Below are 7,529 nucleotides of genomic sequence, written 5' to 3'. Positions count from 1 at the left end.
TCCCTTTCTTTGGAATCAAAATCAATTAAGGCAAGCCCTATTTGGTTTAATTTAAAATCTATTAGAATTAGAACCATTGTAATTGAGTACTGGACATTGAACTTGGACATTCAATCATCTACTCTGATTTGGTTCTACCGGGCTGCTACAACGAAGGAGATAATCAGGTATTTTACATTTAATTGTAAATTCCTTTCTGTTTTGGTTTCTTTCAAGATTTGCCAGAAAAATCTTGTTGTATTGGTTATCTGAGGAGAGCCAGGAAAACTCAGAAGTGAGGTTTTTTAATTGTGTAAGCCCACAGACAAAGACACAATTGTAAAGGTTTTGGGTGAACCTGGGAAAACCTATTTTGTTAGTGAACGCTAATATCCCCTGTGTGAGGATATTAGGAGTGGAGTAGCATTCTGTGTGGTTGTTGTTTAACAGTTGGTGAACACAGGCGAACCACTATAATCCCTTGTGTTGTGGTTGAATGATTTATACTTCTGATCTTTAATTATTCTTTTGTGGGATATATGTATGGTGGTGAATGTTGTAATCATTTAATTCAAGCATTGTGAGAATTTTGTAATAGTTTAGAATTTATTTTCTGTTATTCCTTTATCAGCTTGATATTCAATTTCCTTTAAAAGTTGTTCCAGCAAGGTTGCCCTGCCATTTTTATGGTGTATTGCTGTCCCTAGAACAATACATTTGTGATTACAATTTATTTCAATTCAGTTTGTATTTATTTCTGTATTCCTCTTTGGTTTGAGATTTGATACAAAGATCTTTCTAGAAATAAGGTTGTCCTACCATAAACTCTGGTTTTTGGTGTAAGGTTGTCCTTAGAACAACATTTGTATCAACCTCTTAAGATCTGAATTTTGAGGTTATTTTACTTTCTTGCATTGTGATTTATTTTAGCTATCATATTCTTTTTAATTCCGCTGTTATAAGTTTTATTTGGTATTGTCCTATTCACCCCCCCTCTAGGACATATAGCTAGGCCTTTTCAAGTGGTAAAGGAATTGTCCAAATGTGTGTATTTCAACATATGTCATATATGTTGTATTGTGTATTCTAAGTGTTTGTAGAAATGTCTGAATGATCTAAATTGTGATGTTTTAACCTAGTATGGGCGTTGAGAAGCGATTCTCAACTCTCCCACTAGTGCGTATGATTTCCTTCTTGCAAGTTACATTCCTTGTTATTTAATTTCAAGCATTACTTATGCTTACATTTATGTTAAGTTGATATTCTTCAAATGCTTGAGTACCACGTGATTGAAGTTGTTGTTCCATTACTGTTCTTCATTTAATACGAATATCTGTTGTAGGGTAATGTGTTTAGGACTATGAATAGTCCAGGAAATCGGTAATCTGCCTTAAGGTTGTGGCTGAGATTGCTATCGCCACGAAGGACGTGATTAGACAAACTCGAGTCGTATTAGAGTTGTCAGCAGTGGTTTGGCCACGCGGAGTGCTTGCGCACTCTATGTCGTTCAACTCAACGTGCGCTCGTGCTAGTCGAGTTCGTCAAGTAACCTGATTGTCCGATGTATGTTCACCATGTATGGACGTTATTGTTTGAATCTAGGATACCGAACTTACCAGTGAAATCCTATTAACCTTGGTACCTTGATCCGCTAAGACTCATGAGCCGGACATGGTGGTATGGGACACCGTGGTCGAGCTGTCGGCCTACGCTGGGGTGACGAGCCTCCCCGTAGTGACCACTGAGCAACTGAACTCGTGAGCCGATTATGGTGGTATGAGACACTATATTCGCGCTGTCGGCCTACATTGATTGGTGACGAGCCCTTTGTAGTGACCTCGAGCATACCTGGATACCGCATTGAGGTAACGAGCCTTAGTGTAGTAATGAAGGTGTGATAGGCGTGCATTGATTGGTGACGAGCCCTTTGCAACGACCTACAACCATATGATCGTATGAAATGTCTAGGACTGACGACCCTAGTATGGATCACTGTTTGGATGGTGAAATGAGGAAGGTACTTTAGCTTCCCAATCCTGCTGTATGAAAAGGACTAATAACAACTTGGTAATCATGTTCATGCATCGCATTTGCATGTGCTTTGTAGATGTGGCGCACTTTGAGGTGGTGTCATGCGTAACGTAAGATGAAGACGTTGAGGGTGTACACGTGATGGCACGCATCATTCTGCATGCATCCTTGCATTAACAAGAGTACTTAGGACTTGTTTAATTGTTCTGCTTTATCATTACTGCTTGATTGAACTGATAACATGTTAACCTATGCTTTATTGTTCCACTGAGTTGATCACTCACTCCCACGTTCTGGGGCGGTGTTAAACACCCACCAGACTCTGTCTTAGGTTCTGATGTTGCAGATGTTGAGGCGACTTCTGAGGCAGAGCGGGAGATGGATGATGATGAGGCTGCTTTCTCTTATATGCAGTTTTCAGACGGGTTCTAGCGAGCCTTGTTCTAATGCACGGGATTTTGGAATTATTTTTGGGAATTAAATGATGTAACTTGATATTTGTAATTTTGATAGCAACACTTACATTACGACCTGGTATGTTTATGTACTTCAGGGATTTGCACTTGTACACATATATTTCTATAAGTCTTCCGCTTGCTTTCTTCACTTATCCCTGAATTATATCCGTGCTTTGGCTTAATCTATTCCATGTCTTATGCACTAATACAGACAACATACATCCATCATTAAATATGTTGCATAAGTGATGTTTTGGAGCTCGGGAGTTGAGTTATGCTGGACCCCCGAATTCCAGGGCGATACATATTTCTGGTGGGATTTGATCAGAACAAGGATGGTGTGTGGGATTTGGTAGTCTTCCCCAAATCCATCTTTGGATTCAGTGGAAGTGACCCAACACCCTCGTTAAATCCGATGGGAGATTGCAAGAATCCCTCATCCTGGAGCATCACTCTCAACCCAGGTGTCACACCCCAAACTCGGTAACCGGACTCATAAGGAACCCGATAGCCGGTTCTGGCTGCAACAGCCTCTGTAGAACCCCATTCTTGGCTCCTGAAGTAGGTTCCGATCCTGGGATCCTATAAGGAGGATTTTTTTGATAATTATATATCCATTTCAATACGAGCATACCCAAGATCACAACAAGTACATTTCAGAAATAACAAAGGCACACATCACAAAATCTACTATAAATTTGAACTTTAATACAATGTTAAAAGAAAATACATCTGATGACAAGAGAAGGAGGAAGAAGATCTGCAACAGTGGGGTCTTCGAATCAACTACTATCCAAGCTCTGCCGCTGTGATGCCGACTTAAGATCTCCTGCACGCATCAATCGTGCATAAGCTTATAGAAAGCTTAGAGGGTGGTGAAAGTGTGTGACAATGGTGTGCAAAAGAATAATAGGAGATACATAAGGGAAAAATGATCAATGACAATAGCACTAGCCTCACCAAGGTTGAGCCATGGATGCAAGAAGCCATACCAAGGCAATGCAATGCAAACAACTGATACTAATGCAACACGAAGTAATGTCAATGCTCATAACCAGTCCACATATCAAGTACATTTCCAGCATAAGGAAATCACTGGGGTCTAATGCACTACGGGATGACTGCCACTTTATAGACCTGCACAGTTAAACCAACGTAGGAGACCTCACTACCCGCCTATGGACAACAATCACCAGCAAGGCTCGACGGTAGCAGATGCATTCACGAGCTGGTCAAACTGACCCTAGCAGTGCCCTCTCACTTGAGTAGATAAGGCCACATCCCATCTCAACCAACTACATGACAGTGGGAGATGAAGCCTAATGGTGTAAGGCCCTCATGTGCTCATGAATTTCCACTCAGTCATGGCATTGAGGCGTCCCCTCGGTACCGTGGAAGTTTAGGGGCTTTCACCCAAGGGCATTCAATGACCCTAATGCTCAAGAAGAATATTTCTGGTGTCCACATACGGCCATCCATGATGTATCTGTGGAGGCTACAGCCCTGATGAAGCAAGGGAGGTAATGTCCATGAGATGCGATGCCAGATGTATGGATCACACACACTACAATATGCACCATCTCTAAGCACTCAATGTGCACAAGAGGGGAACTCCATCCCTCTATCATATTAATCCAATGACCACACACAAATGCAATCCAACCACTCAATGATGCATATGGATCATGAGGGTGAAATAGGTGTGCTATACGGCGATGATGACATGGAATACACTCATTCCCAATGAGGGATCAAGTCTAGATACTTAGACAATTAATCTAGGGAACAATCCTCTAGTGGGGGCCCAATACTTTGGGGTAGCCCACAAAGCTAAGGAGGGCAATAAATAAGCCTAAAAGAATAGGCGGTCCTAAAGAGGGCCTATAGTGGGCCTTAAACTACCCAAAGTAACCCATGGGCTTACCTTAGGGCCACCAAGGAGGACATCCAACTTCAACTGGGTCCCAAAAGGTAGCCCGCCACTATCGAATGTGAAACAAGGCCCAAGGCCTAAGTAATCCATGGCCTAGTGGGGTATACACCAAGCCCAACACATGGGCAATATGGTGGGCCCTCAAGCGAGGGTTGAGCCCAACCAAAAAGGTCATAAACCCACATATTGTGGTGGGCCTAGTGGGCAGCCTGGTAATCCAACCATATGGGCAATTTCTATGCTTTATCCAAGTAAGTTGGTCCTCACAACTTGGCCCAAGTATAAGGTTATTTTGGTGGGCGACCAAGGGCTCAACTACTTGCACATTATGGCCCACAAACCCATCACAATAAGTAGTGAGATAAAGGCTCAAAGGTCAAGGGATCTAACTAAAAGATCCAAGACGAATGGGCCTGCTAAAGCTAACCAAAACTATGAGCATAGATCCAAAATAAAGTCTAATAGAGGTGGGCCTCCAAGTAAACATAATGAAGCCCACAGACATCTCAGATAATGAAAATCTTATGTGCATAATCCATCCTTAATCTGGTGGGCCATGCTGCCCAAAAATAGGCTATTAGGGGCAGCCAATTTGGGCCCATTGCTGAATTTCCAGCCCACTTATTTTTGGGCCTGCTAGAGCCCAACAATAAATGATATAAATTAGGTATATGTTACCTGGTGGCCCAAATATATCTCTGTGGGTCCCACCAAAGGGGATGACTAGATTACACACATAAAAAAGGTGGACCATGCTGCTGGACTGGAAGTCTAGCAACAGTCCAATGGGCCTGGACGTCCCAAGGGTAGACGGACCTATGGGCCTGGGCAATTGGCCCAAAACTCATCCAAAGGGGTCCCAAAAATGGATGCCACTGAGGGAGATGGCCATGACCCACATGGAACATAGATGGATGGATGGTGGGGATAACAAATACATCAATGGTGGGCCCACAAGAAGGGGTGGACGGCCAACCATGGCTGGACGTCCCAGCCTGGTGGGCCGGTCCAGCCCTGACCACCAAATGTACAGGGGTCCGTTGGCCCCGAAACTTGGTAAGTGGATCATACCATGGGTAAGTCACCTCTTTATAAAATTTGAAAATTTTTAAAATAGCAAAAGTATTTTAATTAATTTAAAGAAAACAGACTGTCCGGAAAATCTATTTAACCTGGGCGTCCCAGCCTGGTGGGCCGGTACAGCCCATTCCATGGTGTGCATAGGGATCCAGTGGCCCCAAAAATATGCACGTAGGTCCTAACATAGGTGGGACACATTTATATAAAATTTTAGAATTTTTAGAATAGCAAAAGTATTTTAATTAATTTAAAGAAAACAGACTATTCAGAAAATCTGTTTAATGCATATTTTTGACAGGCCCTGATCTGAGCTTCCAATGGTGTTGATTAATGGCCTCTAAAAATTGGGAAAAATTAGTTTTTGTGTCCCCTCATATGTGTACTACAAATTGGGGTCCATGGATGTGGCCTAATAGTGGAAACATTATTTTATGATTAAGGAATTCCACACTGATATGTTGTTGGAACAGTGCAGAAATTATAGACTAACCATCTCACTTGGGCTACACCTTTGGGACCTTAATCAGGGTCAGGTTGGGCTGAAATTGGGTAGGCTTATAGGTGGGACATAGGTCTTCAAGAAACATGCATTGGATGACATTAAAGTCCCCACCAAAAGATCAAAAATCAAGCCTCAAAATGGTCCAGAATCTGTCCAGACAAACTGGACATCAACATATACTCCACAAAAGTAAATTGCAAACATACATTAAATGGGGATTTAACCCCTGAAAATCATGGTGTGGTCCACCCAAGTGGGCACCACAAATATCCAAACCATCCCATCACCAAAAACAAGCTTGCATGCACCCCTTTATGTGTATTTACGGGCCACACGTTTAATGGGAGAGACTATGAAAATGTCTCCTCTCTATGGATGTTTGGGATCTTATTGGTCCACAAGGTGGGCCACACACTCATGATCAGCACTCTCAGCAAGAAAAGGAGAAGCAATCGGTCATAAGAGAAGGGTCTCTGCCTCATTGAGGCCCTTCCCTTCATCACACACATACAAGGAGATTTCATTGTCATAGGATGCACATATTATATGATCAAGCTTATTAAATAGAGATCTATGCTGGAGATCCAATCTCCACCAAGGATCAAGATTTACAATATGAATCGAGGGTTGTGAGTGCTTCATGCCCCAGTGGGCTTGTGACAACACTCGACGTCTCTTGACTAAAGGAGGATTAGTTGAGGGATTAATTGTCCATTGCAGGACTAGACACCGCTTAAAATTCCCTGAGTTAATTGAGGTTATGACTGCAAATCAACCTCAAGCACTACCCCAACCTAGGGTTGATGAAGTCTATGATGAGAATGAGGTGCATCAAGGACCCCCGCCTCGTACTTTATGAGATTATTTACAACCGGAAGGGGTGAGCACGCCCTTATGTATGGTTTTTTCAGAGAATATGGGACATATGGATATGAAGCCAGGGGTAATCTAACTCCTTCCTAAATTTCATAAGCTTGAATCAGAAAATCCATATTTACATCTGAAAGAGTTTGATGAGATCATAGCCACTTTTTATTTTCCAAACGTGTCTGAGGGCATAGTCTGGCTAAATCTCTTTCCCTTTTCTTTGAAAGAGAAAGCTAAGACGTGGTTGCATTCACTACGTCCTAGATCTATTAGCACATAGAATGATATGCAAAGGGAGTTCATAAAAAAATTCTTTCCACATCATAAAATGAACACCCTTAGAAAATTAATCATGAACTTTGCCCAAAAAGAAGATCAAACATTCTTCCAATGTTGGGAAAAGTTCAAGGATCTTGTTAGTTCATGCCCACAACATGGTTTTGAAATGTGGTACATTACACACTTTTTCTATGATAGACTGACATCTTCCATGTGCCAATTGGTCAAGACAATATACGATGGGGAATTTATGAATAAAAATGTCAATGATGTGTGGAATTACTTGGATAGACTTGCTGAAAATGCACAATCATGGGACACATACCCAAAATAAGTACCACTTCTAGGCCCACTCAATCAAAGGAAAGGGGCGGAGAATACCTTCTGAAAGAGGATGATG

At 42.0% G+C, this 7,529-nt stretch overlaps 1 non-coding gene across 1 annotated transcript; it reads right to left on the bottom strand.

Annotated features, from left to right (window-relative positions):
- Positions 1-7,184: 7,184 nt before the first annotated feature.
- LOC131223474 (small nucleolar RNA R71) lies at positions 7,185-7,291 on the bottom strand. Its single transcript, XR_009160471.1, has one exon. It is a non-coding gene; the product is annotated as a small nucleolar RNA R71 (small nucleolar RNA).
- Between the last annotated feature and the right edge of the window lie 238 nt (positions 7,292-7,529).

The sequence above is a fragment of the Magnolia sinica genome, chromosome 1 (assembly GCF_029962835.1).
Source record: "Magnolia sinica isolate HGM2019 chromosome 1, MsV1, whole genome shotgun sequence".
Taxonomy (NCBI): Eukaryota; Viridiplantae; Streptophyta; class Magnoliopsida; order Magnoliales; family Magnoliaceae; genus Magnolia; species Magnolia sinica.
The sequence above is the reverse complement of the archived record's forward strand: the minus strand, read 5'-3'. Positions and strand labels throughout refer to the sequence as shown.